We start from the raw sequence: 25,982 nt of genomic DNA on the forward strand, positions 1-25,982 counted from the left end.
AGTCACTTTCTATGTTCCCTTATTAAAAAGACAACTAGTTCTGCTTTGGAAAGCAAATGACCTAAAAACAGGCTTATACTCTTAATCCTGTGGTAATTGTGTTACTGCCATGTATCACATTTACCATTTCCTAGCACTGGGCCAATTGCTGTACATTTAATCCAACTTCAGGAAGTAACAACCCATTTTGCAGATGAGAAAACAGGTCTTAAGATTAGGTAATTAGTTATCACAGAGCTAATAAGTAGTAACTGGGGCCATTCTGCTTATTCGATGGCAAGACCGCATGCACCCTGTTCTGTTAAATTTCCTTTGAACCAAGTGATCAGCTGGTTAAGTTGTTAGTGGTGTCTAGATCCCAGCAGAAACTTCCTAAAGGAAGGAAATATCGAGCCATTCTGAAGGCAGGTATTTAAGCAGAGGAGTAAAAGGACATTGCACTGCTTTGGGATAGGCCCACAATGGGGGAGCAGAAAAGTCACATTCAAGTACCGTTAGAAAATTTAACAGACTAGAGCAAAGACTTCAAACAAAAATTTTATTAGAGAGGAAACATCTAGAAAGGAGATCATGTCCATTCAATGAAATCTTTTGAAACTCCCACAAAGTTCTGGTTTAATTTGGGAAGCAATTAGAAGCTTTTTGGGAGGGTAGTGAAACAGTCCAAAAATGTCTGGAACATAAGAGCAAAGTAATACAAATTGGATCCTTAAGGTGTTTCAAGGAGCCCCCAAAGAGTGTGATTCTGGCTCTGAGGTATGGAAGGAGCGACTAGGATACTACAGCAGTGTCCAACGTTCAGGTGGCCAAAGTGAGCAGTGAGAATCAGGACCAGGGAGAACAAGAATGAAAGCTACCCAATCATGCAATCATTCATTAAGCCACCTGCTTAAAAATACCCAGGCACAATGTTAGGAACTAGGAACCCAAAGATCTCAAGGCATGGTCCCTGCCCTTGAGGGACACTCACTATTTAGTAGAGGAAGACAGCAATCAAGATCATTGATGATAAAGTGGCAGTACTTGACAACAGATTAAAATAAATGTCTGGCTCATGAGAAAGGAACGTATTAACCAGTCGGATGAAAACTATCCATGCCTTTGACCCTGGGAAAAGGAATAGTAGTGCCACTTTCCAAAAAAGAACTTAGGAAAGAGTTTAAGTGTTCAATACTATTTTGTTTCACATACATTCCATTTTGGTGTTGTTGATCTGTGTGACTAGGGCTGCCTTACAGGCAACAAGAAATATCAAAACAAAGATCATGTAAAAGGTCAGGATGGAGTTCTGGATTTTTGAGAATTTGAAGTCCTGTTCCCAGAGAGACTCCACCAAGAGCAAAGTTTGTATAGACAAACTGATAAACCCACAAAGAAAAACACCATGATGAAAGGCTAAGGTGTGTTTACAGTGTATTTAGATGGAAGAGAGGAAGGGTTCGGTGAAGGAAACAAATTAGCTAGATTAGGAACTGCTTCATTTAACTTCATTTACATCTCCAAATTTCACCTACAAATTATTAATTACAAAGAGAAAAAGTGAGTTTTACTATTGTGAAATCTATTCTTTCCTGAACTGAGTGGAAAAATTCTAGAAATAGCGCTTTCACTTAAAGCTTGCAAGGCTATCTTTATCATTACAATTGTGACCTAATTAAATCCTTTTCACACCCTGCAAATTTGGCATTATTTTCCTTGTTCTCTGAAAGAAAAAACTGCACCAAGAGCTTTAGGAACCCACTGATACCTAGAGAAGGAATTAGTTTGCAGGTGATGGTTATTTCTGCTGTGGTTTCTGTCCTTAATGAAGAAAAATTAGACTGTACATTTAAAAAAAATACAGGTTGCCTCCAGCTCTTTTATGAGAGCCAATGTGAGGCACTAATGAGACAATTATGGAAGATTTGAGGAAGAAGCATGGGCACTGATGGCTTAAGATACTCAAAGTCAAATATAAATATATACTGTGTTTTTTAAATTGAGGGTCTTTTTTTAATGTTTATTATTTTTGAGAGAGAGCACAAGAAGGGGAGGGGCAGAGAGAGAGGAGGACAGAGGATCCGAAGTGGGCTCTGGGCTGGGGCTCGAGCTCATGAACCTCAAGATCATGACCTGAGCTGAAGTCAGACGCTTAACTGGCTGAGCCACCCAGACACCCCCATTGAGGTTTTTTTTTGTTTTGTTTTGTTTTTAAGATCGAGAAATGTTTTGTTAAAATATTTTTTTAAGAACTCAAAGGTTTCCCAAATACAACAAAAATTATCATCTGAACAAATGCAAAGAATAAGAACTACAAACTGTGTCCACCACCCAGACCCATGCTCTGCCTCCACTCAAGGGCATGAGTACCCAAAACGGTATCACTGAAGGCCATGGTGAGAGCTGACTTCCACAGTGAGCCCTGTTTGACATGTTGAGTTTGAGGTTCTCTGCCTGTCTTAGCGGAGGTACTTAGGATTTACTTGGAAACAAAAATCTGGACATTGAAAAATATGGAGCTCAGGTCAAGACTGGCGTCATAGATTTGGGAGGTACTGGTGTCTCACAGATGGGAGTTGAAGCCCTGAGAGTGAAGAGGACAAAAATAGAAGATAGTTAAAGATAGAATCCTGAGAAATATTAGCTCATATGGAGCAGGCGGGATGACAGGAGCCACCAAAGATACTCAGAGCAGTCAGAGAGAGAGGAGGACTAAGTAACATCAAGCAGCCACTGAATAGAGGTCAGCAGTAAGGTCAAATTAGACAAGAATCAATTAGGATGAGAACAGGCTGGATTTGATTATTGCTAAGTAGGTCACTGTTAACCTTTAAGATAGTGCTACCAAAGAGGGTAATTGGGAAGAGTAATTGATGCAATTGTTTAATGCCATTAAAGTAAAACAACATAGTGATAAAAGTAAACGAAGAATATGAAAATTACCAACTGGCTTCATACAGGCCTCTTCTATTCAAATCTAAGGTTGTTTAAACCTTGATAAAACACCACATCCTTCCTTCATCACAGAAACATTTTTTTTTAATGTTTATTTTTGAGAGAGAGAGAGCGCGGGCAGGGGAGGGGCAGACAGAGAGGAAGACGCAGAATCCGAAGCAGGCTCTGAGCTGTCGGCACAGAGCTCGACACAGGGCTCGAACTCATGAACCGAATCATGAGATCATGACCTGTGCCGAAGTCACCCAGTTGCCCCTTTCATCACAGAAACTTAAGATAGATTTACTTAAAACTATGGGACATATTTAAGCTTACTATGCAAGCCAGAAGGCAGGGCACTAGAATCCTTAAGCAACTCATCCCAGCTGCCATCACAGTCTGCATCTCAAAAGGCTGCAGTAGAATCCTGTAACAACTAATTGGAAACACCAGACCTTACAGCAGAACAGATTTGTATAAAAGAAAAAAATTGTTGTGTTTTCGGTTTTTCTATGTGTTTCAGTAAAATGACCTTTTAACAGTAAAATACTACTGATTCTCACCCCATGATGCCAGGCCACCATCACAAACATCTGGCTGTTTGTTTATTATAATCTTGTGTTTCTTTTTGAATACTACTTTTATTTCATCCCTGCTTATTTGCGGTTTTTATGGTTTCAGAAACAGGTAGCCATCGCTTGTCAGCCTTTTGGCTAAGATGAAGTAGCGAGACAGGTAGAAACAAGTAGTGAAAATCAAGAATGAAGAGAATGTTTAGAAGAAAACAGTAATAGGGCACCTGGGTGGCTCAGTCAGTTACGCATCCGACTCTTGGTTTCAGCTCAGGTCAGGATCTCACAGTTATGTGAGTTCGAGCTCCATATCAGTGCTCGGCACTGAACTTGGAACCTGTTTGGGATTCTCTCTCCCTCTCTCTGCCCCTCCCCCACTCACACTGTCTGTGTCTCTCTCAAAATAAACAAACTTTAAAAAAACCCAAATAATTCATCAAGCGATATATTTTTTAAAGATTTGAAGTACGTTTTAACCTCTAGAATGTGCTTGTTTTCCTCATGCTAAAGGCAGCTTTGAGGTATGAATAGAACACTCTGATAGCTGTAGTTCAGCCTAAACATATTCTCCCTGATCTCACATGCCCTGAACTTCGATGCCTTTAATTCCATGAAAGTGAACTTGACTCATCTGCTCTTTGCTTCTGCCACCAAAGGGAGGGGGTGTATGTTGACACAACAGACCCTAAAAAGAGGTATGTGCCCTGGCAGTTTGGAAAGATAGGCCTGCTCAAACTCAAAAAACATAAGAATCGAGACTACAGAGCTGTAAAAATTAAAATTTTAGTAGTCTACAAGGTAATTAACTTTTATAAAAAACTCCGAGTTAAGGAAATCAGCCTCATTCTTTGAAATTTGCTTTTTTTTTTTTTCTTTCACTTAATAAAAGCATCTTTTAAAATTCACTTGATTCTCAGGACACCTGGCTCAGTCAGTTAAGTGGCCAACTTTTCTCAGGTCATGATCTCACAGTTCGTGGGTTCAAACCCCCCATCGAGCTCTTTGCTGACTACTCAGAGCCTAGAGCCTGCTTTGGATTCTGTGTCTCCCTCTCTCTCTACCCCTACCCCCTACCCCACTTCTCCCTCTCTCTCTCGAAAATAAATAAAACATAAAAGAATGTTGTTAAATTCACTTGATTCTCTCAAAATCTCTCACAAGATGTCCATTCTATGTTTGCTTGAGTGCAGATGGGGACCTGAATTCTAACATGGTGAATGTTATCATGAGTGTGATACACACACATAGATGGAAGAATCTAAGGAATCTTTTCTGCTGAAAGAGTCCAGAATGTTGAGATCACATGCCCAGTTCTCAGAATGAACTGAGGTGCACCTGTTTGGTGACTTGTTAAAGGTCCCACCTCCCCCAAGTGACAGAGCCAGAGCGAGACTGTCTCCCTGGTCTAGTGCTGTCTCTCCTGCACCGCTTTCCTTCTCCACTAGGGAAGGTTTGTGTTACTTCCCCAAACCAAGCAACCAACCAACCAACACCTGTTGACTATTAGTGGTTAGAGACAATTCAGGAAACATGAATGTGAGTCCTGCTGTGCACCTACCATTTATTTACTGCCACCAACAAGCCACCTTTTATCTTGTATCCAAAGCTGCATTTCCCTCATCCAGAGAAGTGCACTTTGCGGTTCAAAGCCAAGTGCTACAGATCAAAGGACTCGGGAGCAAAAACCCTCCTTTTCATAAGTGGTTCATCTTCAGGTGATGAGACTTTTCAGCAAGTCATGAAAGCTTTTTGACCTTCAGTTTCCCATTTGTAAAAGGTAAATCATAAGGGATGCTCTCCAAATTGCAGGACTGTGGTGGGATCATAGCATGTAAAAAACCATAAAGGTGCTCTAAAATGGTCCGTCTTTCATAAGGTGCATATACTACCTCAGCTGGTTTCATGAGTGCCCTGAGAACCCATGAAGCTTCTCTTACAATGTTTAAGTTATTGCTACGAGTTACTGAGGAAAAAACATCTTGTAGTCTGCAACTTATCTTTTCCATTTAAGAACATGCTTTACTTATTTGTTACAGTCCTACTTAAAAAAAAATAAAGGAGGTTTTAAAAAATAATAATAAAGGGGCTTTTTTATTTGAGCACTTAGGAGATACCGCCATGCAGCAAAAGAATACTGAATAAGGTTCAGGACCCCAGGATTCCAGCTGTTGGCTCTGCCACTGTCTTTATGTGTCATTTATGGGGTCTTTGCCATGCTGTAATTTCCTTATCTGTAAAAAGAGGCTGGGCTTTCACTGGTTTCTGGTAGCAGGTGCCCTTTGATAATCCAATGAAGTCTACTGATCCCCTCCTCCTAATGTACACAGGCCTCAACTTTTGCATAAACTTCAGTGGACTCACTGCCTCATCTAATGCATAATGGACTCCAGGTAAACAAGTCCTAACCTCACTGATCTCTTCTAGCTTTAATCATCTAAGAAATCTATAACTTTATCAATTTTGAACAAAGATGGCATTCCATTTCCAGTTAGCTATTTTATTCATTAGAGTTCAACCTGAATCCTACACAGAGTAAGAGATTTCTGGCACTAGATCACTCCACAAATAGTTGAAATTTGTGAGGAAAAATATCTGATGGCCTCATTATTTTCTTTTAATTTTTTAATGTTTTTTTTTTTTTAATTTCTTCTCGAGAGAGAAAGAGAGAGAGGGGGAGAGGGGCAGAGAGAGAGAGAGAGAGGCAGGGAGACAGAATCCGAAGCGGGCTCCAAGCTCTGAGCTGTCAGCACTGACCCTGATGCGGGGCTCGAACTCACAAACTGCAAGATCATGACCTGAGCCAAAGTCAGAGGCTTAACCGACTAAGCCACCCAGGTGCCCCAGCCTCAACATTATTTAGAATGAGAACTCCTGAATCTATTATCTCATATCTTAAGCATATGTGACTTCCGGCTCTCACATCTAGGCCTTCAACTAAAATAAAACGGCATTTGGTAAAACAAATTCTTAAATCTCTGTTCATATTGAAAAGCAAATTCAAGAAATTGAAATACCCCCACTCTGCTTGAAAAAATACTCGGGAAGGGAAAAAATAAACTTGGATTATGTTCTTTTTATTTGCTATTCACTGTGTTGAGAATCAGGAGAATGGGTGTCAGGCTACATACTCTATCTTATATAATGACTGGCCCCTACAGTGAGCTCTTTATTGAATGCAGCAGAGCCCATTGGAATCAGGTTAAGTGCACAGGAAAGTTTTTTGGAAGAATACAAGGATATCTCAAGGAACCCAGGACAGGAAGTCAGGGCAGCTTCAGGAAGAACTGGAGCCCAAGATTTGGGAATTTAGAAGCGGAAGTTGTTCTCTCTTGCTGTATCACAGAAGCTGAATGCTTCCCAGTTTCCCCTTCCCTCCGCACATCTGTCAGACCAGGAGTCTGCTTCAGGATGCTCATGTCTGTCTGGCTCAGCCTGACAGTGACTTTCTGTCCAGATATCAACCAGGACTGATGAGAGTCTTGAAAGCCCAATTCCAAATTCCCTGCTGAGAGAATTTGATTGTTCCCACTCAAGGCACAAACACATTCCAGTGAGCTGTGAGAAGTTAGGTCACATCACTGCCTGCTTAGAAGGAGCCATGGGACCAAAATTCCCAAGAAGGGGGCTTGCCCAGATTCCCTAAAAAGAGTCAGACAGAGTGAAAACAATAGGGAAAGCAAACAACTTTCATCCCTAGGATATGGCAGACTTCAAAGCAAGGTAAGGTAAGGGCACCTGGGTGGCTCAGTCAGTTAAGTTACTGACTCTTGATTTTGGTCAGGTCACGATCTCACAGTTCTTGAGTTTGAGCCCTGTGTTGGGCTTTGTGCTGACAGCATGGAGCCTGCTTGGGATTCTCTCTCCCCCGCCCCTCCTCCACTCATTCTCTCTCTCTCTCTCTCTCTCTCTCTCAATCAATAAACATTAAAAAAAATTTTTTTTTCCATGATCAAGCGGGATTCATTCCTGGACTGCAGGGCTGGTTCAACAAAACATTTGCAAATCAATCAATGTGACATATCACATTAATAAAAGAAAAGATAAGAACCATATGATCCTGTCAATCGATGCAGAAAAAGCACTTGACAAAATTCAGCATCTTTCTTAATAAAAACCCTCGAGAAAGTTGGGATAGAAGGAACATACTTAAACATCATAAAAGCCATTTATGAAAAGCCCACAGCTAATATTATTCTCAATGAGGAAAATCTGAGAACTTTCCCCCTGAGATCAGGAACACGACAGGGTTGTCCACTCTCACCGCTGTTGTTTAACATAGTGTTAGAAGTGCTAGCATCAGCAATCAGACAACAAAAGGAAATCAAAGGCATCAAAATTGGCAAAGATGAAGTTAAGCTTTCACTTTTTGCAGATGACATGATATTATACATGGAAAATCTGATACACTCCACCAAAAGTTTGCTAGTACTGATACATGAATTCAGCAAAGTCACAGGATACAAAATCAATGTACAGAAATCAGTTGCATTCTTATACACTAATAATGAAGCAACAGAAAGACAAAGAAACTGATCCCATTCACAATTGCACCAAGAAGCATAAAATACCTAGGAATAAACCTAACCAAAGATGTAAAAGATCTGTATGCTGAAAACTATAGAAAGCTTATGAAGGAAATTGAAGAAGATATAAAGAAATGGAAAAAAATTCCATGCTCATGGATTGGAAGAATAAAATGTCAATACGACTCAAAGCTATCTACACATTCAATGCAATCCCAATCAAAATTGCACCAGCATTCTTCTCGAAGCTAGAACAAGCAATCCTAAAATTTGTATGGAACCACAAAAGACCCTGAATAGCCAAAGTAATTTTGAAGAAGAAGACCAAAGCAGGAGGCATCACAATCCCAGACTTTAGCCTCTACTACAAAGCTGTAGTCATCAAGACAGCATGGTATTGGCACAAAAACAGACACATAGACCAATGGAATACAAGAGAAACCCCAGAATGAGACCCACAAAAGTAGGGCCAACTAATCTTTGACAAAGCAGGAAAGAATATCCAATGGAAAAAAGACAGTCTCTTTAACAAATGGTGCTGGGAGAACTGGACAGCAACATGCAGAAGGATGAAACTAGACCACTTTCTTACACCATTCACAAAAATAAACTCAAAATGGATGAAGGACCTGAATGTGAGACAGGAAACCATCGAAACCCTAGAGGAGAAAGCAGGAAAAAACCTCTCTGATCTCAGCCGCAGCAATTTCTTACTTGACACATCCCCAAAGACAAGGGAATTAAAAGCAAAAATGAACTATTAGGACCTCATGAAGATAAAAAGCTTCTGCGCTGCAAAGGAAACAATCAATAAAACTAAAAGGCAACCAACAGAATGGGAAAAGATATTTGCAAATGACATATCAGACAAAGGGCTAGTATCCAAAATCTATAAAGAGCTCACCAAACTCCACACCTGAAAAACAAATAATCCAGTGAAGAAATGGGCAGCAAACATGAATAGACACTTCTTTAAGAAGACATCCGGATGGCCAACAGGCACATGAAAAGATGCTCAACATCACTCCTCATCAGGGAAATACAAATCAAAACCACACTCAGATACCACCTCATGCCAGTCAGAGTGGCTAAAATGAACAGATCAGGAGACTATAGATGCTGGCGAGGATGTGGAGAAACGGGAACCCTCTTGCACTGTTGGTGGGTATGAAAACTGGTACAGCCACTCTGGAAAACAGTGTGGAGGTTCCTCAAAAAATTAAAAATAGACCTACCCTATGACCCAGCAGTAGCACTGCTAGAAATTTACCCAAGTGATACAGGAGTACTGATGCATAGGGGCACTTGTACCCCAATGTTTATAGCAGCACTCTCAACAATAGCCAAATTATGGAAAGAGCCTAAATGTCCATCAACTGACGAATGGATAAAGAAATTGTGGTTTATATACACAATGGAGTACTACGTGGCAATGAGAAAGAATGAAATATGGCCTTTTGTAGCAACGTGGATGGAACTGGAGAGTATTATGCTAAGTGAAATAAGTCATACAGCGAAAGACAGATACCATATGGTTTCACTCTTATGTGGATCCTGAGAAACTTAACAGAAGACCATGAGGGAAGGGAAGAAAAAAAAAAAGGTTAGAGAGGGAGGGAGCCAAAACCTAAGAGACCCTTAAAAACTGAGAACAAACTGAGGGTTGATGGGGGTGGGAGGGAGGACAGGGTGGGTTATGGGTATTGAGGGGGGTACCTGTTGGGATGAGCACTGGGTGTTGTATGGAAACCAATTTGACAATAAATTTCATATTTAAATAAATAAATAATAAATAAAATAAAACATTTATTTGATGAGAGGTAAAAGGATTAAACGAGACAATGCACACACAAAAATAAATAAAAATAATAAAATAAAATAAAATAAAATAAAATAAAATAAAATAAATATTTTAAAGCAAGGCAAGGTAATCAACAGTATCCAGAGCATCCTGTAGTAGCTGAGGACGGAACACTGATGCTTGTTCCCAAGGTCCAGTCTCTTCTTGATGCTACTCCTCAACACTCAGAAGAAGCCTTTGTCTAGAGAAGATATCTATAGCCCAGCAACTCCCAGTTACCATGGGAAGCAAGTATATTATCTGGTCCATAGCTCTTTCCAGATGTGTACCAACAGTTAGGATTGTATGTTGGCAACCACATTCTGAAATCCTTATCAAGAAAATTTTAACTACAGAGTTACAATAAATAATACAGATTTTCATAATATAAGTTTTGGACCATTTAACCACCTATTTATTAATCTCTATAATGTCTTTTCAAGACAGTTGGGAAAGTGTAGATTAGCCTTGAAACTATGAAACTGTATTCCTTAGCACCATTTTGGTTAGCTAAATATATAAGTTCACCTGAGCTAGCTACAGAAAGATTAGAAATTGATTTTAAAAATACAGTGATATTTAAGGATATGAGGATAAAAGGGTTCTAGCTGGGCAGAAACCAGGAAGCTAAAAAGTATTAGGAACCCCCATCATCCTCCCCCCATGATTCCCCCACGGTTTTCTCTGGTTCTTTTTGAGAGTCTAATTCATTATTTTCCCTGACAACCGGCTTTTACCTGCTTCTAATTCATAAGGTGGAATATGACCACTAACAACAGTGAGTTTATCCACTTACTGAGGTGATTTCTTGAAATATGAATTTGTGTGTATGTTTTGTTTTGTACTTCCTTCTGCCTCCCACCCCCCAGAGCCATCTACATTGACTAAAAGAGAATTAGGTGAAAGGAACAATCCAAATAACAGCCCTACCTTAGTTTAAAGCTAGGTTCTCTTTTCTGTTTATTATGGATCTTTGATAAGAAATACAATTGCTGAGAAGTCTGTTTTGCTTGCTGTTTGCTATGAGCATTGTGGGACCTTTCCTGAATGTAACCCGCTGTGTAGTAGAATGGGTTGTAAACCTTCCTAAATGTAATGGAATGAGTAGTTGTACTTAAACTAACTGGCGTCTCTCGCTTCTGTAATCTTGCTTGTTTAACACATTCCTCACCTATCCCCTTCCCCTTTTTTTTTTTCTCTCTCTCCCACCACAAGTAACAGACAAAGGACGCCCAGTCAGAAAACCACAAATGTCCTTACTTTAGAATTTACCTATCAGGACCCTCACTCACCTATGCTGTTTGTCCCTGTCTATAAAAACCCTATACCAACTCTGATCGGGGCCTCTGTGTGTCACCGGCAACGAGTGCGCAGAGGTCCAGGTTCGAACCTGCAATAAACGACCCTTGCCGCTTGGCTTTGACTCACGACTCTGGTGGTCTTTTGTGGGAGGTTTTAGAACATCGGGCATTACATTTGGAGGTTCCACCGAGATCTCCCCCGAGCTCACCAGACTTCTGATCAATGGGTCGTATCTGATTCCGATCGGTAAGTAAGCCGGCTCTAACGTTCTTCCTTTTCTCTCTAATCTGTGCTTCTTCTCTGGAGAACCGGTTCTGTCTGGAAGCTGGTGTGACCCTGGCGGACGCGCTATAGGGCACCCAGCCGGGGTCAGTTGGAGACGTCCACTGACATCTGGGGCTCTTTGGCCCATCTGAGGACCAGGTTGGTCCATCTGGGGCTGTTTGGCCCATCTGGGGCTGTTTGGCCCATCTGAGGACCAGGTTGGTCCATCTGGGGCTGTTTGGCCCATCTGGGGCTGTTTGGCCCATCTGGGACCAGGTCGGTCCATCTGGGGCTCCTTGGCCCATCTGGATTCTTTTCTGGGGGCTGTTTACGCCCAACGCGCCTGCGAACTAAATACTTTCATTTTCTTTATGAACCTCCAGAGTGCTAAAAATATCTCTAGGCGTCTAAAAAAAAAAAAGAAGAAAAACCATCTAGGCATGCCAATTATTACCGGTATTTTGATGTGATGTATGTCTGTGTGTCTGTCTGTTGAATGGAATGATTGTTGGGAGTCAGGGGCACGCGCCTGACTTACCCTATGTGTAGTCCCACAGCATAAGCTACGGGATTCGAGTGGGCTCTAACCCGATTTCCGCGGTGATCCTCATACGGCTTAAGGCGGTCAAAATCTCTTTGATCCGAGCAGGGGGTTTATACCTGCCCGCCCATGCTAAGAGGCACCTAAGTTCCCGCGAGGGACGCGGACGGGCGAGTACGCGAGTGCTTCTTTGTCAGTCTAAAGAGTGCTTCTTTGTCAGTCTAAATGTATTGTCACCCCGGGGCCCTTGTAAATACCGCCGTAACCCTCTCTGTCGGGCTAGCCAAGAAAGTTGGAACCGCTGCGAAAGATTTTTGTTAGTTCTTGCTTTTCTTTCATAGGTCGGATGTTTTATTGGAATTAAGTGTTTTCTCGGCTGATCAGAATTAATTATTCCATCCTTTGTTTCTCTCTCCTCCTTTCTCAGCTCCCTGCGGCTTTCCTTCCTGCCCCCTGGCCAGCGGTGCCCCCCCCTTTTCTCCTCTCCTCTTCCTCAGAATTATAATATGGGCCAAACGCAGAGCACCCCTCTCTCCCTCCTCCTCGCCAATTTCAGGGACGTAAAAGCTAGAGGACACAGCTTAAGCCTAGACATTCACAAAAGGAAGTTAATTACCTATTGCCGCTCTGAATGGCCCACCTTTGGGGTTAATTGGCCTACAGAGGGAACCTTCTGCCTCCCTGTGGTCCTTAAAGTAAAATCAAAAATTTTCCTACCAGGGAAAGAAGGTCACTCGGATCAGATTCCCTATATTCTGGTGTGGCAAGATTTAGTAGAAAACCCTCCTCCTTGGATGGCCTCTTCCTTAATAGCAGAGTCATGCCAAATCCTAGCGGCTAAACCTATCAGCCCTCCCAAGTCGCCAACTCCAGCTGCACCCCCTGTTCTCCCCGACAGCCAAGATTTGCCTTTTCTCGACCCTCCCCCTTACCAGGTTCCTCCTCGCATTCCGCAAGCTGCCCCTATCCCTGCTGCGCCGGCAGAGCCTCCCGTAGCCCAGCCCATAGGAGAACTGGAGAATAGGGAGGCTCAACCCGCGCCCATGCCTAATGGGGGCGAAGTCCAAGGGCCGGCCGGACATACCCGTAGGCGGGCCCCACGTGAGCCAGGACTTCGCCTTCCTGACTCCACCGTAGCTTTACCCTTACGGGAAATAGGGCCTCCCGATGATACGGGGAATCCCCGACTCCAATATTGGCCCTTCTCTACTAGTGACCTATATAACTGGAAAACCCAGAATGCCCGATTTTCTGACAACCCTAAAGATTTAATAAGTCTCTTAGACAGCGTTATGTTTACTCACCAACCCACCTGGGATGATTGTCAGCAGCTCCTCCGAATCCTGTTCACTACCGAGGAGCGAGAAAGAATTCAATTGGAAGCAAGAAAGCTGGTTCCTGGGGATGACGGCCAACCCACTGCTAACCTTGATCTCATTAACGCAGCTTTTCCCTTGACCCGACCCCCACAGGATGGCTGGGACTACAACACGGCAGAAGGTAGGGGACGGCTGCGCATTTATCGCCAGACTCTAATGGCGGGTCTCCGGGCTGCTGCACGCAAGCCCACTAATTTGGCAAAAGTGTATTCAATAATACAAGGTAAGACAGAGAGCCCTGCCGCTTATTTAGAAAGATTAATGGAAACCTTCAGACAGTATACCCCCATGAACCCCGAGGCCCCCGAAAATCAAGCTGCTGTTGTAATGGCCTTTGTAAATCAAGCAGCCACTGATATTAAAAAGAAACTCCAGAAGCTAGAGGACCTGGAGGGAAAACAGATTCAGGACTTACTCCGCATTGCCCAGCGTGTCTATAATAATAGAGAGACTCCAGAGGACAGGCAACTTAAAGCCACCGAGAAAATGACCAAAGTCCTGGCTACTGTTGTCCAAAAGCCCCTGGATAAACACCAGCCCCTAGATAAGGACCAATGCGCCTATTGCAAAGAAAAAGGCCACTGGGCTCGAGCATGCCCTAAAAAGAAAAAGCCACATCATGGACAAAAACCGTGGCCGCCAAAAACCACACCCGCCCTCTTCACTCAAGATGCAGAATAGGGGGGACGGGGTTCGGATCCCCTCCCCGAACCTAGGGTAACGCTACAAGTGGAGGGGAACCCAGTTCAATTCTTAGTCGACACAGGGGCACAACATTCGGTCTTGATCAGACCCCATGGAAAAATCTCTGAAAAATCTTCCTGGGTCCAAGGGGCTACTGGAATAAGAAAATATCCCTGGACCACCCAGAGAACTGTGGACCTAGGAAATGGAAAGGTCACCCATTCCTTCCTAGTCATCCCTGACAGCCCGTGCCCCTTATTAGGAAGAGACTTACTCACTAAAATGGGGGCCCAGATTCATTTTACGCCAGGGGGCCCCCAAGTGACTGGTCCGCACAACCAACCCATTACCATACTTACTCTAAGATTAGAAGATGAATATCGACTCCATCAGGAATCACCCTCACAAAGTCAAAACATAGAGCCCTGGCTCCAGCAGTTTCCAGAAGCATGGGCTGAAACCGGGGGTATGGGGTTGGCTAAACATCGCCCAGCTCTATTCATAGAGCTGAAGCCGGGGGCAGATCCAGTCCGGGTCCGACAATACCCGATGTCAATGGAGGCCAAAAAGGGCATCACACCACATATCCGTCGCCTCCTAGACTTAGGCATCTTGCGTCCCTGCCATTCAGCCTGGAACACCCCCCTGCTGCCCGTACGAAAATCTAACAGTGCAGACTACCGTCCGGTACAAGACCTGAGAGAAGTTAACCGCCGAGTCATGGACATACACCCAACAGTACCCAACCCCTATACCCTCCTAAGTGCCCTCAGTCCAGAAAAACAATGGTATACGGTCCTTGATTTAAAAGATGCTTTTTTCAGCCTGCCTCTGGCCCCCAAAAGCCAAGAGCTCTTCGCCTTCGAGTGGTCAGACCCTGAGAGAGGCATAAATGGGCAACTCACCTGGACCCGGCTCCCCCAAGGATTTAAAAACTCACCCACCTTGTTCGATGAGGCACTCCACGAGGATCTGGGTGAGTACCGGAATCAAAACCCTGAAGTGACTCTCTTGCAGTACGTTGACGATCTTTTAATCGCCGCTGAGACTGCCGAAGCTTGCTTGCAAGGCACCAAAAATCTCCTCCGGACACTTGGTGCCCTGGGGTACCGGGCTTCAGCAAAGAAAGCCCAAATTTGCAGATCCGAGGTAACCTACTTGGGGTATCTGTTAAGGGAAGGCCAACGATGGCTCACTGATGCACGGAAGGAAACCGTTCTCCGCATCCCCCGACCCACGACCCGAAGGCAGGTAAGAGAGTTCCTGGGATCGGCCGGGTTCTGCCGCTTGTGGATACCTCGGTTCGCCGAGATGGCCAAGCCTCTTTACTTGGTCACCCGAGAACAGGCGCCCTTTGAGTGGACAGAGGAAACTGAGCAGGCTTTCCAGCAAATTAAACTCGCCCTGTTGTCGGCACCAGCCTTAGGGCTCCCCGATGTCTCCAAACCCTTTCATCTCTTCGTAGATGAAAATAAAGGGGTAGCCAAAGCAGTGCTGACGCAACTCCTTGGCCCATGGCCCAGGCCCGTTGCCTATCTTTCAAAAAGACTGGACCCAGTAGCGGCTGGCTGGCCCCCTTGCCTCCGTATGATCGCTGCTACAGCTCTAATGGTAAAGGATGCTGATAAGTTAACTATGGGACAAGAGTTACATATCACAACCCCTCATGCCATAGAAGGAGTCCTCAAACAACCTCCTGACCGATGGATTAGTAACGCCCGACTGGTTCACTACCAGGGACTATTATTAAATCCCCTCAGAATCATTTATGCTCCCACCCGAACACTAAACCCTGCCTCCCTGTTACCAGACCCGGACTTAGATACCCCTCTCCATGACTGCACTGAGATATTGGCACAGGTTCATGGAGCTCGGGAAGATTTACAGGATCATCCGCTGCCGGACGCTGAAGTTACCTGGTTCACTGACGGCAGCAGCTTTATACATCAGGGTCAAAGGTACGCGGGGGCGGCAGTCACAACTGAAACTGAGACTGTTTGGGCAGAGCCTTTGCCAGCTGGCACCTCTGCCCAACGGGCTGAACTTGTGGCCTTAACTAAGGCACTGACTTTGGGAAAAGACAAGAGACTAAATGTGTACACCGATAGCAGATATGCTTTTGCTACGGCCCACATACATGGAGCAATATACAGAGAGAGGGGACTGTTAACTGCAGAGGGGAAAACCATCAAAAACAAAGAAGAAATATTGGCTCTTCTAAAGGCACTCTGGCTGCCTAAACGACTAGCCATCATACATTGCCCAGGCCACCAAAAACCGATCACACTGGTGGCCAGAGGAAATAATCTGGCTGACCAGGTGGCCCGACAGGTGGCCTTACAGGTGGACTGTGCTTTAATGACCACCCTACCAGACCCCGGTCCAGCTAGTTTACCAGAAAGTCCCACCTACACTAAAAAAGACCTAGACTGGATCCAAAAATTGCCTATGACTCAGTGCCTTAACGGGTGGTGGAGAGCAGCGGACTGTAACATAATCCTCCCAGAGGAAATGGGAAATAAAGTCTTATCCAAAATGCACCGAGCCACTCATATGGGCACGAGAAAAATGCAAGACTTAATAAGACATGCTAGGATCACCATCAAAGACTCTAGGACAAAAATCGAACAGATAGTTACTAGCTGTAAAGCTTGTCAACTAACCAACGCCACCAACCACGGGAAAAACCCTGGCTCCAGAACTCGTGGAACCAGGCCGGGAGCCTATTGGGAAGTAGACTTCACCGAGGTAAAGCCTGGAAAATATGGATACAAATATTTGCTAGTGTTTATAGATACCTTTTCAGGATGGACAGAGGCCTTCCCCACCAAGCATGAGACTGCGCAGGTAGTAGCAAAGAAGATGTTGGAAGACATCATGCCCAGGTATGGATTCCCTACCCTAATAGGATCAGACAACGGACCAGCATTCATTTCAAAGGTAATACAAGGGATAGCGCAGTTTATTGGGGCCGATTGGAAACTACATTGTGCATATAGACCCCAAAGTTCAGGACAGGTAGAAAGAATGAATAGAACCCTAAAAGAGACCCTAACCAAATTGACCATGGAGACTGGCGCTAACTGGGTAGTCTTACTCCCCTACGCTCTGTTCAGGGTGCGGAATTCCCCTTACAAACTTGGATTAACCCCCTTTGAAATCATGTATGGAGTGCCCCCCCCTATAATTCCCAACCTGCAGTCTAATGTGTTAACTGAATTTGATGATCATGAACTTCTTATTTCCCTGAGGGAACTCCAGCACACCCACCAGGAAGTTTGGCCCAGATTGAGAGCCATTTATGAGAACGGGCCCCCTCCCGAGCCGCATCACTACCGACCCGGAGATTGGGTATACGTGCGGAGACACCAGCAAGAGACCCTCCAACCACGGTGGAAGGGACCCTATATTGTGATCCTAACCACACCCACTGCTCTCAAAGTCGACGGAATTGCTACCTGGATCCATTACACCCACGCCCGACCAGCTGATACCTTTGCGGTTCAAAAAGACTTCGTACCGGAAGCCAACACCGCCTGGACGGTTGACCAGAGTAAGACTCATCCTTTAAAATTGACTCTGCGTCGAAAACCTGACCCCGAAAACCGGCTAAGACCAAAGGCCTGGGTGTCCCATACCAGGACTGTTGCAGCAACTCCGGACCTACAATGATCGGAGGAACCCTCATTAGCGTACTCCTGCTCACCTCCTACGGACTGATAAGCATTGCAAGTAACCCCCATACACCCTATACTTTAACCTGGGAAATTACTAACCTAAAAACCCATGAAATATATAATGTCACCACTAAAACAGATGTCCCCCTGAATACCTGGTGGCCAGATTTATATTTTAATCTAGAAAAAGTCAGTCCGTTAGAAGATATGGGAGGGGGTGAGTGGAAAAAGAAACAGCGAAGGGTGTCAATCAGTAGAAATGGATTTTATGCATGTCCGGGATTTAGGGAACCAGGAAAGATGAAACACACCTGTGGGGGGATAGAATCTCTCTATTGCGCCGCATGGAGTTGTGTCACAACTAATGATGGGGAATGGAAGTGGAAAGTAACCTCCCAATTCATTGAAATGTCCTATGTCCGACCATGTACTCGCACCAGGTATAATGAAAATTGTAATCTCATCCGTGTGCAGTTCACAGAAGAGGGAAAAAAGGACCCTCGATGGGTTCACGGGCTGACTTGGGGACTCTATTTATATCAGTATCCTCTCTATGGAACCCTCATTCAGATAAAATTAAAGGCACAGCCCAAAGTCCCACCAGTACTAGTGGGACCAAGCCCCATGGGAAAGGGCCCTAACAAGCCATCTCCAAAACCCACTACTAGGGCCCCGAAAATTCAAATCCCATTCAAAGATGACCCCTTATGGGTAATAATGAATACCACTTATCAGGCCTTAAACCGTACTAAACCCAATGAAACAGAAGCTTGTTGGCTGTGTTATTCCACAAAACCTCCATTTTACGAGTCGATAGCAATAATAGGAAATTACAGCACTGCAAACAACTCAGACGCTTGCGGTTGGGGACAGAAAAGACCTGGCCTCACACTACCAGTGCTTACGGGAAACGGGACATGTATAGGAGCAGTACCAACAAAATATAGCCACTTATGCATAAGTAACAAAAATATACTCAATATTTCAGGGAACTGGATTATTCCACCAAATAACGCATGGTGGCTTTGTTCTCATGCGGGATTAACCCCTTGCCTCTATAAAGATATGTTCAACCAGTCAGAATTCTGTATAATGGTAATTGTGTTCCCAAAAATCATATACCACACAGCCGAATATGTAGACCAGATGTGGATAGCACCTAAAAGAGTGACTAAACGAGAACTTATTACTGCAGGAACTCTAACTCTAGCCACCATATTTGGACTCGGGGCCATCGGAGCTGGGACAGGGATTTCGGCCTTAACTATACAGAACAAAGGATTTAGTATACTTAGAGAAGCGGTTGACAAAGATATAGAAAAAATAGAAACTGCCATCACTTCGCTTGAAAAGTCCCTAACCTCCCTCTCGGAAGTAGTTTTACAAAACAGGAGAGGATTAGACCTGCTGTTCCTACAGCAAGGCGGTCTCTGTGCAGCACTAGGAGAAGAATGTTGTTTCTATGCTGACCACACAGGAATAGTAAGAGATTCTATGGCCAAGGTCCGAGAAGGGCTAAATAAACGAAAAAAGGAAAGAGAACAAGAGGCTGGATGGTTTGAATCCTGGTTCAGTGCGTCCCCATGGTTAACTACCCTGCTCTCCGCCTTACTCGGGCCTCTGGCCATCCTACTTCTCACTCTCACATTCGGCCCCTGTATCATAAACAGAATTATTAATTTTGTCCAAGACAGGTTCAATGCTGTACAATTAATGGTCTTACGAACTCAGTACCAACCGCTCGAGACATTACAAATAGAAAACTGAAGATCCAAGATTGGCTCTTTAGGCACAAGAAAAAGGGGGGAATGAAAGGAACAATCCAAATAACAGCCCTACCTTAGTTTAAAGCTAGGTTCTCTTTTCTGTTTATTATGGATCTTTGATAAGAAATACAATTGCTGAGAAGTCTGTTTTGCTTGCTGTTTGCTATGAGCATTGTGGGACCTTTCCTGAATGTAACCCGCTGTGTAGTAGAATGGGTTGTAAACCTTCCTAAATGTAATGGAATGAGTAGTTGTACTTAAACTAACTGGCGTCTCTCGCTTCTGTAATCTTGCTTGTTTAACACATTCCTCACCTATCCCCTTCCCCTTTTTTTTTTTCTCTCTCTCCCACCACAAGTAACAGACAAAGGACGCCCAGTCAGAAAACCACAAATGTCCTTACTTTAGAATTTACCTATCAGGACCCTCACTCACCTATGCTGTTTGTCCCTGTCTATAAAAACCCTATACCAACTCTGATCGGGGCCTCTGTGTGTCACCGGCAACGAGTGCGCAGAGGTCCAGGTTCGAACCTGCAATAAACGACCCTTGCCGCTTGGCTTTGACTCACGACTCTGGTGGTCTTTTGTGGGAGGTTTTAGAACATCGGGCATTACATAGGAAGGTTCCAGACAGTATGTAAAGATAATAAAACAGTCAATGCTTAATGCTTTCTTTCTTTCTTTTTTTTTTTTTTTTTAATTTAAAAAAGGGGCTTTTTTGTAAGAGTCTTTCAGAAACAATAGTTTTGGAAACCAAAGCTTTTCTTCTTTTTTTAAAGAGCAGCTTAAGGTTCACAGCAAAATTAAGGGGAACTTAACAGAGATTTCCCACACATGCATAGAAGCCAAAGCTTTTGATCTGAATGAGGTAGGTTTTTGTTGAAGGGGGAAAAGGATTGTGAGAATTGGAAGGAAAAGCCTCAAAGGAAGCAGGGCAGAGAATTTATGTGCTAATAATAATACATTGGAAAGAGGCTGCAAGAAACTCCTGACTGTAACCACCCCTTACCCAGGGAGAAGGGAGGTGAGGTCAGCAGAGCCTGGGATAAGGGACCAGGACCTCTGAGGAACCATGTGGATGGAGGCAGAGTTGGTCTAGAGAGATGATGAGTACCTTACACCAGGGCTGGGAGCCACATGGGGGGGGCCCAGCTGGCCTGCAGATCATGGGCCACTACTGGAGTGAGCCCACACTTGTCCTGATCCTTTGTGCCAAGGAGCCACAACTAGCTGGGCATTTTGCTTTGCTACCTGTAGAGGCCCTTCCACTGACAAAAGTGAGCACATCACATCACCTGGGCCCATCCAGCAGAAGGGGCCCTCCTGGACTCAGGAGTTCGAGGACCTCCATCTGATCTCCCCACACTGATAATCGGCCTTTTCAACAGAGCAGGATATTCCTAAGCTTTCCAAAGGAGAAGGTGGGTGACCTCAAAGGGCGTTAGTGGTAGTGGGGAAAGGATGCCACTGCCCCTGGACTTGGCTATTTCTGAACAGTGGGGAACTTGACCTTGTCACAGAGTCACATAGATTGCTGCTCTCTATCTCCAAGTCCAGTTCTAAATTGTCAGGGAAGGGATTCTAAATGGCTTTGTCTGGGTCAAGTATACACACCTGTTTAACCAACTGTGGAAAGAGAAGTAGAGATTCATCTACTTTAGGTGGTGGGGATATTTTATGGTGATGTCACAGACTGGGCATATATTCCAGGGTGCTTTCATATGAAACTCTTTCCACAGTTATACGTCATAGCATCAGATCATCACATATATGTTAGTTAGCTCTCAGACTTATAAAATTTAATGAACTATTATGTAATCTTGGATCCAATATTTCTGTGCCCAGATTTTTCCACTTAAAACCACGAAGACATTAGCAAAAGTATCTCAAAATTTCTTGTCTTTATTTAAGATTCTAGGATTCTCTTTATCTCACCATTATCTGTAGATGGCTACAGGCTGATCATTCAGAGAGCCAGTACTGAAAAATTAAATTCTGTGCTCAAATAACCAATACCTTCTATACATGCAAACCCATTACCTACCTGCTGCACAGCACAGCACTACCCGGTCATACTGCCCACTCTCACCACCCACACACACATTCATATGTCAGAGGTTGCTTGTTTCCACTCTTCAGGATTAAAGTCCTTGTCTTGGAACTGTGAGAGGAGAGAGGGCTTTTGTGGGACAGATGGGCTGAGGTGGAGAGAGAAGGCTGGAAAGGGCAGAGTGAAGTGTCTCCTCCAAATCCCTTGGTCTGATTTGGCATCCTCCGTGCCGTGAGGGCCTGGAGGCTGGAGCCGAGTGAGTTAGTCAAGAAGACTCCGTGAGATTTTGAGTACAAGCAGAGCGGCTCCAGAATCCCAGGTGACATGTGTGGTTGGAGTGTGGCTGAGACTTCCCTAAAGACTGGCAGCTGTGGGAGCAGACCCTATGCCCTGGACAAAGACTCTGGAGATGTCAGAGGTTGGTGAGCGGTCTCCCTGCAGCCTTATAAGGAGTAGATGTCATGAAGCTGGAGCTGAAGTAAAAGAAGAAGAAAGCAAGCCCAAAGTACATGTCAAGCAGGGTGCTGGCATTGGTTTGGGGAATCTGCTTACTTAGGACCCACTTTACCTGAGAACCAACGTGCTGCACTGACTCAAATAGACACGAAAGACCTTTAAGAGCCACAAAACTTTGTTTCCAGATGTTATGGGGTAAATTATGTCCCTAAAAATTCATAGTTGAAGCTTATTTACTTAGAGACAGAGAGAGGGCGCATGTGATCAAGGGGCAGAGAGAGAGAGAATCCCACAAGGGGCAGAGACAGAGAGGGAGAGAGAAGTGGGGCTTACCCAAAGCGGGGCTTGAACTCATGAACCATGAGATCATAATCTGAGCTGAAGTTGGATGCTTAACCACCGAGTCACCCAGATGCTCTCACATGTTGAAGTTTGAACTCCCCAGTACTTCAGAATGTAGCCATATTTGAAGGCAGGATCTTTAAAGAGGTAATTAAATTAAAATGAAGTCTTCTGGTGGACCCTCCTCTAATATGATTGGTCTCCTTATAGAATGAGGAAATTTAGGTACAGACGCATACAGAGAGGGAAGATGATGTGAAGAGACAGGGCGAGGATGGTCATCTACAAGAGGAGGACAGAGGCTGGAACAGATCCTTCCCTCATCACCCTCAGAGGGAACCAACTCTGCCAACACCTTGATCTTGGACTTTTAGCCTCTCGAATTGTAAGAAAATAAACTTCTGTTGTTTAAGCCACTGGGTTTGTGGTACTTTGTTACAGCAGCCCTAGAAAACTAATACTAGGTCATTGTTTTCTGAAGGAAATTTCTTGATTTCTGCCCTTTATAAACTTCCTAATAAAACAGACTAAAGATTTATTGAATTATAACTGTGTGTGTGTGTGTGTGTGTGTGTTTTAAGAACAGGGAGAAGACATTAGTATTATCCACGTAAAGCTAAACATGTCACAACAGAACAGAAAAAAGAGCTACACCTTCAGCCTAGCTAGTGACTGATGGCATCACAAATAGCAAAATGGCCAGTTTCAAGTGATTTCATAATAATGTTCTCTGAAAGAAACCAACTAGCTGTTTAATTATTGAGTCCTACAGGATTTCCCACAAAAGGTGTAATGCCCGACGTTCCAAAACCTCCCACAAAAGACCACCAGAGTCGTGAGTCAAAGCCAAGCGGCAAGGGTCGTTTATTGCAGGTTCGAACCTGGACCTCTGCGCACTCGTTGCCGGTGACGCTAAGAGGCCCCGATCAGAGTTAGTATAGGGTTTTTATAGACAGGGACAAACAGCATAGGTGAGGTTTCAAATTATGAGGGGCCTGATTAGTCGATTTTAAAGTACGGACATTTGTGGTTTTCTGATTGGGCGTCCTTTGTCTGTCCTTTGGCGGGAAGGCTTTGTCCGTTACTTGTGGTGGGAGAGAAAAAAAAAAAAAAAAGGGGAAGGGGATAGGTGAGGAATGTGCTAAGCAAGCAGGTTTACAGAAGCGAGAAACGCCGGTTAGTTTATGTACAACCACTCATTCCATTACATATCAGACTACATTTAGGAAGGTTTACAACCCATTCTACTACACAGCGGGTTACATTCAGGAAAGGTCTCACAATGCTCATAGCAAACAGCAAGCAAAACAGACTTCTCAGCAATTGTATTTCTTATCAAAGATCCATAATAAGCAGAAAAGAGAACCTAGCTTTAAACTAAGGTAGGGCTGTCATTTGGATTGTTCCTTTCAAAGGATTATTTTAAACTCAGAGCAGCCTTGAAAGGTGCTCGTTGACCATCCCGGGACTCCAGTCTATAGGAATTCACATGGACACACCAGAACAAACTGAGAATATGGTGATGGTTAATGGTATTAACAGGCTAATTGTAAGTTGTTCTGCTCCTTTGGTGTTCTCGAGCAGAAATATCAAACAATCTCTGGTGAGTATCTTGCAACATACAAATGCCAATTGCATACTGCAATTTCAAGTTGTATACCAAACATGAGATCAGCTGACAGTTTCCTGAAGTCTCACCAAATATGGCAAAGCATGACGCTATTTACTGGAAACAAGTGATTTGTTTTATTGCCTACATTTTGAACACAATATAAAGATACCCAGGCAGTGTCCTACTTCAAAAAAACTTCAAAATAAAACCAGAAAGAAAGACAAACAGACAGTGGGACAGAGAGAGAACTACAGATAAGTGGGATCTTCTGGCCAAATTGTTTTACTCTTGACTTTGGGCTACAGGAAAAAAAAATCCCTAAATGAAGGTGCCTTTCTTTTGTTTCTCTAAAAGTTTCTTGTACAGAATACATTTCCTTTTCCAATTGTGATATGAAAAAATTAAATAGAACAATGTTGGATGTCTGCTGGGTCAGAAAATTACTTTAATATTCTATAACTACTAATTGAAACCGGAATAGTATTCTTTTCCAAATGAAGCAAATTACAGTGGGCCTGGCAAAATAAATTTGATTGATATTATGACAGTAGCGACTGAAAACTGAGAATGTTATGCTACATTCAGGTCATGTAATAAATCAATTCTTTTGAATACAAAGAAGCTTTTGCTAGTAAAATATCCATTTATCTCCAACCCTATTAAAAATATATGCGTAACAATACTTAAATTACATTGGTTTGAATTTATATCTTTGTTAAGTTCTGCCTATATTATCTTCCCTATGTACTTAGAAGAACTTTGTGATTAGGGAAAAAACTGATTCTTTCTCTGCTCTAATCACCTGATTCAAATATTTTTGGCTCATCAACTTCCATAAAATGAGCTATTTTCCCCAAAATATGCTCAGGAAAAATCTGAAGGGGAAACCAAAGAAAGGGTGACTTACCCTTACTCCTGGTAGGTGCCAAGATTTTTCTCTTCACTTAAATTTGAAACCTGAGTCATTTTTGAAACTTATCTTTCTTTATCCTTTATATTCAGTCAAATACCAAGTCGTGTTAATTCTTCATTTGTATTTTCTCACACAAATATGCATTTTTTTCCTAGTCTTATTGTCATCTTTTAGTTCAGTCCCTTTTCATCTCATGCAATTTCAACCTCTATTTCTTCTATCCTCCAACCCATTCTTTATATTGTTCCCAGAATAATTCCCCCTCAACACTACTTTTCTCATTCATTGCCTTGCTAAATTTAGAAAACACATCACAACAAACAATTTCAATGACTCTCCAATGCTAATAGAACAAAATCAAAATTCCTTAGATAAGCATTTTGTTAGGCTAATTCAGTACCATTAAAAGTTTACTCTGTATTTAAATGCCAGTGACCCTGGCTCACTGAAAAAAGCAAAGTAAGGGCTTTGGCTCAGATGACCCTCCTACCTGGCACTTCAAACCTTTGTCCTGTGTCTCATCACCAGATTTCTCATTGCCCGGTCCCTTCAGACGGATAGTGAGCTGGGATTCCTGCTAGACTTTGGATTCAGCTTCTTCCCAAAAGGGGCTTCTGAGATCCAGCTCTATAGGGTGCAGCCAATGATAGCCTCTGACAAATTTGACTCAGCTGGGGAGCAACACTCTAGCATTCACCAGCTGGAAATGGGAGATCAGATAGCCTTTAACGCTCTCTTCAATATGGCCTCTACATATATTTTTTGCCTTTCCTCCCTATCTAAATGATTTATTTCAGCAAAGAGTCCCCTTATGGTACCCTAAATCTCTACTCACCTATCTTAAGCCCCCAACTATGACAGCCCAAAGGAAAATTTTGTATCGGAATCCCTATTATTCATCACCAGAGAATGATGAGGTCCCTCCTATTTGTTTTTTAGGATGGTTTCTACTAACATATGGGTACAATCTGGGAATCCAGTATGACCATCTCTCTGCTTCATCATGTTGTTTCTGTAGACAATAGGTCTCCTCATCATTGCCATTAACCACGTATGACTGGGTCTAGTAATCCACTTGAGGGCAGAGTCCCCTCCAGCTCTGTCTCTGTCTGACCTCTTGGTTTGCCATTCTCTACCTGATGAAAT

At 43.5% G+C, this 25,982-nt stretch overlaps 1 long non-coding RNA gene across 1 annotated transcript; it reads left to right on the forward strand.

Moving 5' to 3' along the window:
* The first annotated feature begins 9,725 nt into the window (after window positions 1-9,725).
* On the forward strand, window positions 9,726-24,374 carry LOC123599235. The gene is made up of 3 exons (XR_006713061.1): window positions 9,726-10,747; window positions 20,083-23,098; window positions 23,727-24,374. It is a non-coding gene; the product is annotated as an uncharacterized LOC123599235 (long non-coding RNA).
* Window positions 24,375-25,982: the final 1,608 nt, after the last annotated feature.

Source organism: Leopardus geoffroyi, chromosome C1 (assembly GCF_018350155.1).
Source record: "Leopardus geoffroyi isolate Oge1 chromosome C1, O.geoffroyi_Oge1_pat1.0, whole genome shotgun sequence".
Lineage (NCBI taxonomy): Eukaryota > Metazoa > Chordata > Mammalia > Carnivora > Felidae > Leopardus > Leopardus geoffroyi.